The sequence below is a fragment of the Macaca thibetana genome, chromosome 13 (assembly GCF_024542745.1).
Source record: "Macaca thibetana thibetana isolate TM-01 chromosome 13, ASM2454274v1, whole genome shotgun sequence".
Taxonomy (NCBI): domain Eukaryota; kingdom Metazoa; phylum Chordata; class Mammalia; order Primates; family Cercopithecidae; genus Macaca; species Macaca thibetana.
In genome coordinates this window covers 8,346,707-8,355,994 of record NC_065590.1, presented here as the reverse complement: position 1 = coordinate 8,355,994, position 9,288 = coordinate 8,346,707, and the positions used below count along the sequence as shown (strand labels likewise).

General features: G+C 45.4%; 1 pseudogene across 1 annotated transcript; it reads right to left on the bottom strand.

The window, feature by feature from the left end:
- Positions 1 to 7,176: 7,176 nt before the first annotated feature.
- On the bottom strand, positions 7,177 to 8,287 carry LOC126933926 (glyceraldehyde-3-phosphate dehydrogenase-like; annotated as a pseudogene). Its single transcript, XR_007718767.1, has one exon. The product of XR_007718767.1 is annotated as a glyceraldehyde-3-phosphate dehydrogenase-like (transcript).
- Between the last annotated feature and the right edge of the window lie 1,001 nt (positions 8,288 to 9,288).

Below are 9,288 nucleotides of genomic sequence, written 5' to 3'. Positions count from 1 at the left end.
GCAAGCTCCGCCTCCCGGGTTCATGCCATTCTCCTGCCTCAGCCTCCCGAGTAGCTGGGACTACAGGCGCCCGCCACCTCGCCCGGCTAGTTTTTTGTTTTTTTGTTTTTTTTTTAAATTTTTTTAGTAGAGACGGGGTTTCACCGCGTTAGCTAGGATGGTCTCGATCTCCTGACCTCGTGATCCGCCCGTCTTGGCCTCCCAAAGTGCTGGGATTACAGGCTTGAGCCACCGCGCCCGGCCCAGGTGTTTTATTTTTTAACCCACCCACTAGCTAACTGCCTTGTCAGTTGGGTGCTGTTTCCTGATCCTTATAGGGAAAGGGTAACAGGCATGTGACCCTGCAGTTGAGCCCTGACGCTCTGTCACAGCTGCCCTCCAGCAACACAGGTAATTCTCATTGTTCTCCAACTTTGCTGCATGTTATGGTCTCCTGGGGATCTCCAAGGAAAGCTCCCTAGGGGACAGCAATGTGCAGCCAACATTGAGAACCTGTACACAACATCACAAACCTGTGCTTTCAAAATAACATTTGTTGAGAATCTACTCTGGGCTACGCACTTGGGAGGTAAAGATGAGTAACTTTACTACTGTCTACAGCAAGAGAGCGGAAAGGCTACAAAATGCAGATTGCAATGTTTCTCACCTACTTGCTTCACAGGAACGCTTTGAATGGAAGCATTATAATCTTATTAAACGTGCATCCAGGTCTTGTTCATCCATGATGATGAGGAATAGGGGTGCCATAAATGAGTGATCCCCAGATAATTTAGGCATCTTATTGCATCTTTACTTTTGACCTCCTCCCTTATCATAGCTTCAATAAAAGCTGGTGACATGCAGCAAAATGGACTCATTTGAGCCTTATCTTTATTTTTCTTGCTCAACCTTTTGTGGAGATGCCAAAGAGGAAGGACTAGATTGTCCAAAATGTGGGCAGCTGCTGAGGGCTCACAGAGATTGACAGAGCTGCCATCTGCCCCAATGCCATCAAGATATCCTCTAAGTTCTATTTACTTCCAAGGAAATAATCACAATGATAAACAAAGGGCTGCTGGTGTGAGGGTTTACATTATATTATCACATAGCTCAATGAGACTACATTTTACTATTGATAAAGTTGAGCCACTGAGGTCAAAGAAGAACATTCAAGAGTGATGGGAACTGACCATACTGTCAAGCTTAGGCTATCTGTAGAACCCCTGTATATGATGAGATCTTGGATGGACACTCTGCTTCTGGTTTTAGTAATACTCTGATGGGGCTTCTCCATGCACTGGGCTTCCCACCTCTACCAATCTGTCTCCTTGCTTCTGCATTTGTACGACTTGTTCTGACTCACACTGGCTCTGTGACCTTTATTTCCTCCTTTCAAAATTGAGTAAGTTTCCCTAATTCTCAGGATGATGAGTAGATTAAATGAGATGAAGCAATTAAAGTTGTTCAACACAGCACCCAGCCCCATGTCTGACATCTGAGCTCACAGCCAGCATGAGCTCCCGTCTCTTCCTTGTGAGTGTTCTCCCTCTTGACTTTAGGAACTGAGGAAACTCAAGCTTCTGATTGTTTCAAATGGCAACAGATACATAACTTGTTCCACTTCTTTCCATTCTTTAAGACATTTATAGAAAAAAACAAAAGCTGATCGACAACTAATTAGTTTTTCAAGCATGATGACATTTAAGGAATTCAACTAATTTAAAGGCATCAATTCTTTTGTTCAACACTTTAGCTGAGAGACTTAAGTCGTTCTTTATTCAATGTTCACCATGCTTCTGGGACAGAATTACAAAATGGCACCTCAACAAAAACATCAAAATTTTGAATCATGAATTTTACAAACGGAAGCAACATTTCAACAGGATTTCCAGCTGGAAGGCAAATACCCAGAGACCAGGCTTCCGGAGAAGGAAAGTGGGGGATGAGCTGAGAAAATTTCAGCAGAACCTTTATTCATGAGCTTCGAGGCTGGCAGGAAACCGAGCACTAGGAATGAGGAGACTCGCCGTGGGTCTCCCATTTAACAGGTGAGCCAGTTGAGGCTCCACCCTGTGGTGCATGGCTGGGAGCACCCAGGGAAGAACAGGCGGGTGGTCCAGGAGGCCCTCAGTCCAGAAGAGAATGTGAGAGGAGCCTGGGTTTCTCCTTGGGCCATCTTCTGGGGGTGCCTGAGGCGTCAGCAGGACATGTGAGAGGGGATCTGTCTATTGATCTTTTGATCATGAGTCCACTCCACAGAGAAGAACCTCTTCCACTTCTCAGGTCTACCTCAGTGGCTGCACATGTAAACAGAATGGCTATTTTTGTTAAACAGAGCTTCACTGTTTCTGAAACAGCCATTTATTTGTGAAGACTATTTTATGTTAATTTAATTATAAGAAAATTGAAAAGTGTAATACATAGCTAAGCCCTTAAGGCCGGTTAATCTATTTGGATTGTAACAAATATAATTTTTATTAGCTCAGCCTATTTGGATGGTAACGAGTATAACCTTTTCATAGACATTACAGACTCTGAGTTATGGTCTATTTTTATGTAAAACCAGCCTTGAGTAGAATAAAAAGAGAGTTCTTTTATCTGTCATTGTGTTATGGAATCATTATATTAATGAGTAGAATCTGAGCCATTCCTATTATCTTAGAGTAGAGCTCATGTCTTCTCTAGGTGTGATTGGAAAAAAAAAAAAAAAAAAAAAAAAAACCCAGGTAGTTATTAGAAAAATGATCAGCCTTATGGAGAGGTAGGATATTCTGAATCCTCCCTTGGGTAAAAATGTTGATTTTTTGAGAGGGAAAGTTAATCCTTTCTTCCAGCCACTCACTCTACCTATCCAGAACCTAACTGACTTAGAACACAGTTGAGTACTTGGAAAGAAACAACAAAAAGAGACCCCGAGGGGTCAAAATGATGTTGCAAAGTCTGAGCTCCATAGAAGCGTTTTTCTCCTATTGAAGAGTGCCTAATTTTACCTGGTTTCCCAGCCCTCGACAGATAAGAAATGTTACAACCAACAGGGTAAGAGTTTCCTTGTTAACATATTCAGCAGAGTCAAAAGCACAGACTTCGGAGTCAGACGGATCGTGTTCCAGTCTTAGCTCTGCTGCTGACATGGATGACCTAGGTGCCTCAGTTTCCCTTTCCATAAAATGACGACGATTCAAGTGCCTCCCTTAGAGAGTTGCGTGAGAACTAGGAAGTGTTAATAAGTGTTGAACACTTTGAACAGCTCCTGGCACATAGAAAGCCCAATGTAGGCGTTAGTATTCCATCATTACCACACAAATGAAGATGGTGTTATGGGTGCTTTTCTTTTCCAAAATGACATTTTATTTCACAGGCTCTGGTGCCCAAATGGCATGACAGCATGGCATATTCTTTAACTTTTTTGTGATATCTTTTTTTTGGCACTATGCTAAAAATAATTTCAAAATGTACACATTTCTTAAAAATTAATGCGGCCGGGCGCGGTGGCTCAAGCCTGTAATCCCAGCACTTTGGGAGGCCGAGACGGGTGGATCACGAGGTCAGGAGATCGAGACCATCCTGGCTAACACGGTGAAACCCCGTCTCTACTAAAAAAATACAAAAAACTAGCCGGGCGAGGTGGCGGGCGCCTGTAGTCCCAGCTACTCGGGAGGCTGAGGTAGGAGAATGGCGTGAACCCGGGAGGCGGAGCTTGCAGTGAGCTGAGATCTGGCCACTGCACTCCAGCCTGGGCGACAGAGCAAGACTCTGTCTCAAAAAAAAAAAAAAAAAAAAAAAAAAAAAAAAAAAAAAAATTAATGCAAAGTTTAGGAAAACGTTAGCACATTAAGCTGTGGTACTTCATAGCTGTGTGTGAGACCTGAAGCTAAGTACTTTCAGTATTGGGTGGGTGTATAGTATTTCATGCAAACCAGGAAAACTTTGAGAGTGAATGTGGACCTACGAATAATTATTCCACAACTATCCTTAGGCTCAGTAGGATATGGTATGTTTAATTCTTACCACAATTCCAAAAGACAGGCAATGCTATGTCTATTTTGTATGCGAGGAAACAAAAGGCTTAGTGTCAAATGCTATGCCCAATGTCACACTGCTAGAATGCGTCCAAGTCAGAATTCAAATGCAAGTTAGCTCCACTTCATTGTGCTTGCCTTTAACTGCTGGACTTTACTGCCTGTTGTAGTAAACTCAGGCTTCTGAACAGAAGACTACAGGCTGGAGGCTTAAACAACAGAAATTTTTTTCTCACAGTTCTGAAGGCTGGGAGGTTCATGATCAAGGTGCTGGCCAATTTAGTTCCTGGTGAGGTCACTCTTGCTGGCTTATAAACAGTTATCCTCGACCAGGTGTGGTGGCTTATACCTGTAATCCTAGCACTTTGGGAGGCTGAGGCAGGTGGATCACCTGAGGTCAGGAGTTCAAGACCAGCCTGGCCAACATGGTGAAACCCCTTGTCTACTTAAAATAAATAAATAAATATATATATATAAATTTTATATATATATATATAAATTTTATATATATATATATATATATAAATTAGCCTGGTGTGGTGGTGCACACCTGTAGTCCCAGCTACTCGGGAAGATGAGGCAGGAGAGTTGCTTGAACCTGGCAGGCAGAAGTTGCAGTGAGCTGAGATCGCGCCACTGTACTCCAGCCTGGGTGACAGAGTGAGACTGCGTCTCAAAATAAATAAATAAATAAATAAAAACCCAAAAACAAACAAACAAAAAAAACTAACAAAAAACCCCAGTTATCCTCTCGCTGTGTCCTCACCTAGTGGAAGGGACAAAGAAGCTCTCTGGGGTCTCATAAAGGCACTAATCTCATCCATGAGGGCGCCACCCTCATGACCTAATCACTCCCCAAAGGACCTTCCCCCGATACCATCCTCTTAGGGATTAGAGTTTCATATGTGAATTTTGGGGACACATAAACGTGTAGTCCAAAGCACTGCCCTTCACCTTCATGAATCTCTTTTGATTTACTCAGCGCTTTAATTGAGACTAAAATAACTACTCATTTATTTAGTTCCTTCCCTGATGTGTAATAATTCAGAAAGTCTAAGTTAAAGTAGTTTGGTCACATAAAACATGATCTTTTTTTCTTGGTTCATGAAAATGTTGAGTAAGAATTTTACTAACCATAACTTCAAGAGGATTGTACGAGATTTTAGGAGACACTGTTTATGTCAGTGAAACTTGAGTTATTTGAATTAGACATTCAGGAGTCTTTTATATCGGTCAGTTTGTCGGGTCCTTCTTGTTTTAGAAACAAACAGAAGGGCATATATCTCCTCAGTGTACACTAAGGGCAAATGCTGGGCCATATTTCTGGTATTTCTGGGCTTCCATAGCTTTGCCCACCCACTTGGGAGGTAGGAATCAGGGCCACCTCTTCTGAACTAGATTCATTTACTCATGCATTCACATGCTCATTTATTCAACAAGTTTTTTTGTTTGTTTGTTTGTTTGTTTTGAGATAGAGTCTAGCTCTATTGCCCAGGCTGGAGTGCAGTGGTGTGATCTCAGCTCACTGCAACCTCTGCCTCCTGGTTCAAGCAATTCTCCTGTCTCAGCTTCCTGAGTACCTGGGAATATAGGCACACGCCACCATGCCCAGCTAATTTTTGTATTTTTAGTAGAGACAGGATTTCACCATGTTGGTCAGGCTGGCCTTGAACTCCTGACCTCATGATCCACCCACCTCAGCCTCCCAAAGTGCTGGGATTACAGGTGTGAGCCACCAGGCCCGGCCCTCAACAAGTGTTTTATGATCTCTCACTTGGTGCCAAGCTCCATACTGGACTCTGACATCAGAGTGGCGAACAAAATCGGTCAAGGAAGACTTTTCTCATTCCATTAGTTGTTCAGGGACCAAATGTTATCTGAGACTCATAGGCAGAGAGCAGATCAGTCTAGTAACCGGGTGACCAACTATTCCCGTTTGTCCAGGACTGAGTGGGGTCCCCAGGAGAACTTTCACAGCTGAGAGAGTCCAGAACAAGGAAGGGCTAGTTATAACTAGTTAATTAGGCTTACTGGGAGTTCTGATTCTCTGAAAGGGAACTAGTAACAAAGATTCTTTGCTTGTCCAAGCGTTAGGCAGACTGTAAATACCCATCTGTGCTCTTCCATGTGAAATCCAGTTTTAGCAAAAACCTTACTAAGTCATTTTAACAAGAATGCCCGACCTTTGACACCTGATTAAAATTTTTCACAGTTTTGCTGTCTGATCACCTTGGCCTGCCTTCAGCAGGAATCCTGTCAGGTCTGTTCAGCCGGTATTCTCCCCAGACTTGGTGCAATTTTCTCTTAGTATTTTTCCATCCTCCGACCCCTGCTCCTTGGTGATAAATCCCTTCTCCCTGTTGTATTCAGAATGGAGCCCAGTTCTACAGCGGGATCTCTTTTCCCCTGTTGTGGTGATCCTGTATAACATTCGCCTTCACCACTTTAACTTCGTTCTGGCTTTGGCTTTTGCGGGGAAGGGGAGCTAATGGATAAAAGCTAACCATGAAATTATGCCACACTATGAGGTGGGTGCAAAAGTAATTGCGGTTTTTGCAATCAAAAGTAATGGCAAAAGCCACAATTACTTTTGCACCAACCTGATAGATGGGCTCAATTTCATGGTTAGCCCACATCCATTAGCTCCCCCTCTGAGCACCTGGGCTAACTCAATTTGCTTGAAGAGAACAACTTCCAGGCTGTTGGATTGTCCAGTTCTGGGCCTGACAGGCAGTCATGAGAGGCTTCATGAGAGGCTTCATACCTGACTCCTGGCAGGTCTGCACAGTCACAGTTGTTCTGAGTTCCAGGGCCCACACTCAATGCTGTTGCACGGCAGATGAGCTCTCTGGTGGAGGGATATTTACCAAGCTCAGTCTGACCCTTGTGAGATATAAGTGGTTGCAGAGGCTGCAGTGTTGGCTGGGACAGGCGTAGGATCCAGAGACCGCTCATCTTGTAATTCTGCTCCACTCCTTTGCAGTCTTAATCATGGGCAAGTTCTATAGCTTTCTTTTTTTTTTTTTTTTCCTGAGCACAGGGTACTTTATTGATGGTACACGACAAGGTGGGACTCCCTAAGCCCTTTCCCTCTTCAGGGGGTCTGCATGGAAACTGTGAGGGGAGATTCAGTGTGGTGGGGGAGTGAGTGTGGCAGGGAATCCCCAGCCGTGAGGGCCTCTCTTCCTCTTGTGCTCTCGCTGGGGCTGGTGGTCCAGGGGTCTTACTCCTTGGAGGCCATGTGGGCCATGAGGTCCACCACCCTGCTGCTGTAGCCAAACTAGTTGTCATACCAGGAAATGAGCTTGATAAAGTGGTCGTAGAGGGCAATACCAGCCCCAGCATCGAAGGTGGAAGACTGGGTGTTGCTGTTGAAGTCGGAGGAGACCACCTGGTGCTCAGTGTAGCCCAGGATGCCCTTGAGGGGGCCCTCTGACGCCTGCTTCACCACCTTCTTGATGTCATTGTATTTGGCAGGTTTTTCCAGACGGCAGGTCAGGCCCACCACTGACATGTTGGCAGTGGGAACACGGAAGGCCATGCCAGTGAGCTTCCCGTTCAGCTCAGGGATGACCTTGCCCACAGCCTTGGCAGTGCCAGTAGAGGCAGCGATGATGTTCTGGAGAGCCCCGTGGCCATCACGCCACAGTTTCCCGGAGGAAAACTGGCAGTGATGGCGTGGACTGTGGTCATGAGTCCTTCCATGATACCAAAGTCGTCATGGATGACCTTGGCCAGGGGCGCTAAGCAGTTGGTGGTGCAGGAGGCATTGCTGACGATCTTGAGGCTGTTGTCATACTTCTCATGATTCACACCCATGATGAACATGGGGGCTTCAGCAGAGGAGGCGGAGATGATGACCCTTTTGGCTTCCCCCTGCAAATGAACCCCAGCCTTCTCCGTAGTGGTGATGACACCAGTGGACTCCACGACGTACTCAGTGTCAGCATCACCACACTCGATTTTGGAGGGATCTCGCTCCTGGAAGATGGTGATGGGATTTCCATTGATGTCAAGCTTCCCGTTCTCAGCCTTGACGGTGCCATGGAATTTGCCATGGGTGGAATCATACTGGAACATGTAAACCATGTAGTTGAAGTCAATGAAGGGGTCATTGATGGCAACAATATCCACTTTACCAGAGTTAAAAGCAGCCCTGGTGACCAGGCGCCCAATACGACCAAATCCATTGACTCCGACCTTCACCTTCCCCATGGTGTCTCAGGGATGCGCTGGCGATGCACGAGAAAACGTGGCTGACTGTCGAACAGGAGGAGCAGAGAACCTATAGCTTTCTTAAGTCTGAAAGATGAGAATAGCAACAGCATGGTAGTCACACCTATTGATAGGGTAGAGTGCAGTGTCTGACAGCCAGCAAGGGAATCATGCTAGCATATGAAAACATCCCTGGCATTTGGAAGGTGGTTGTGGTACGGTAGAAAAAAACCAACGATGCTGTAGGTGGAGAAAACACAGAATTCTGTCTTTTATGAGGCATCATCCTGAGCAAAAGCGGAGCCTTGGGTATGGCCAAAAACCCTTTGCCCCTCTTCCCACCAAGAGTCAGAGGCTAAGTTGCCTCCACATTGCCTCAGGGCTTGACCATGGGGCTTGCTTGGATTTCTAGGACACTGTGAAGTGGGCACAAGTGGCAGCTTGGTAAATGCATGCCTGGAGGTCGCCTTGTGGCAGCAACACCCAGGATAAATAACCAGGAGAGAGGCTGAGCAGTCAGTGGGCGGGGTCCCCAGCCCACTGAAATTGACTGAAGAGGTCCTATGAGCTCAGGTGAGGCCAACTGAACTATCCAGAAACCCATGCAATTGTCAGAAATTCCACATGGTTCTTAGCCTCTCAGTTTTGATGCGGTTTGTTTCATTTTTATTCCGGCCGAGACATTTTAATTTTTGTTTTTATTTTATTTAGTTACTTTTAGAGGTGGGATCTCACTGTGTTGCCCAGGCAGGTCTCAAACTCCCGGCCTCAAGTGATCTCTTGCCTCAGCCTCCCAAAATGCTGGACTGACTGATTTGACCCACCACATTGGTTCGTGCCAGGCATTTTAATCCTCACAAAAGCCCTGGGAAGGTAGGTGTTCTCAGCACTGCGCTACAGATCAGGATTGTTCTCGGAAGCAGCAGCACCTGCTCTCAGGGGTTGCACCTGGTCAGTGGCTCCCCCTGCCAGGGCTTTCTGCGTCCAAATTAAGGTTTCATATCGACTCCCACTCTTCAGAACTTAAGATGTTTTTACTTAAAGATCTCCTGTAGGTCAAACCTGTTTTTATCCT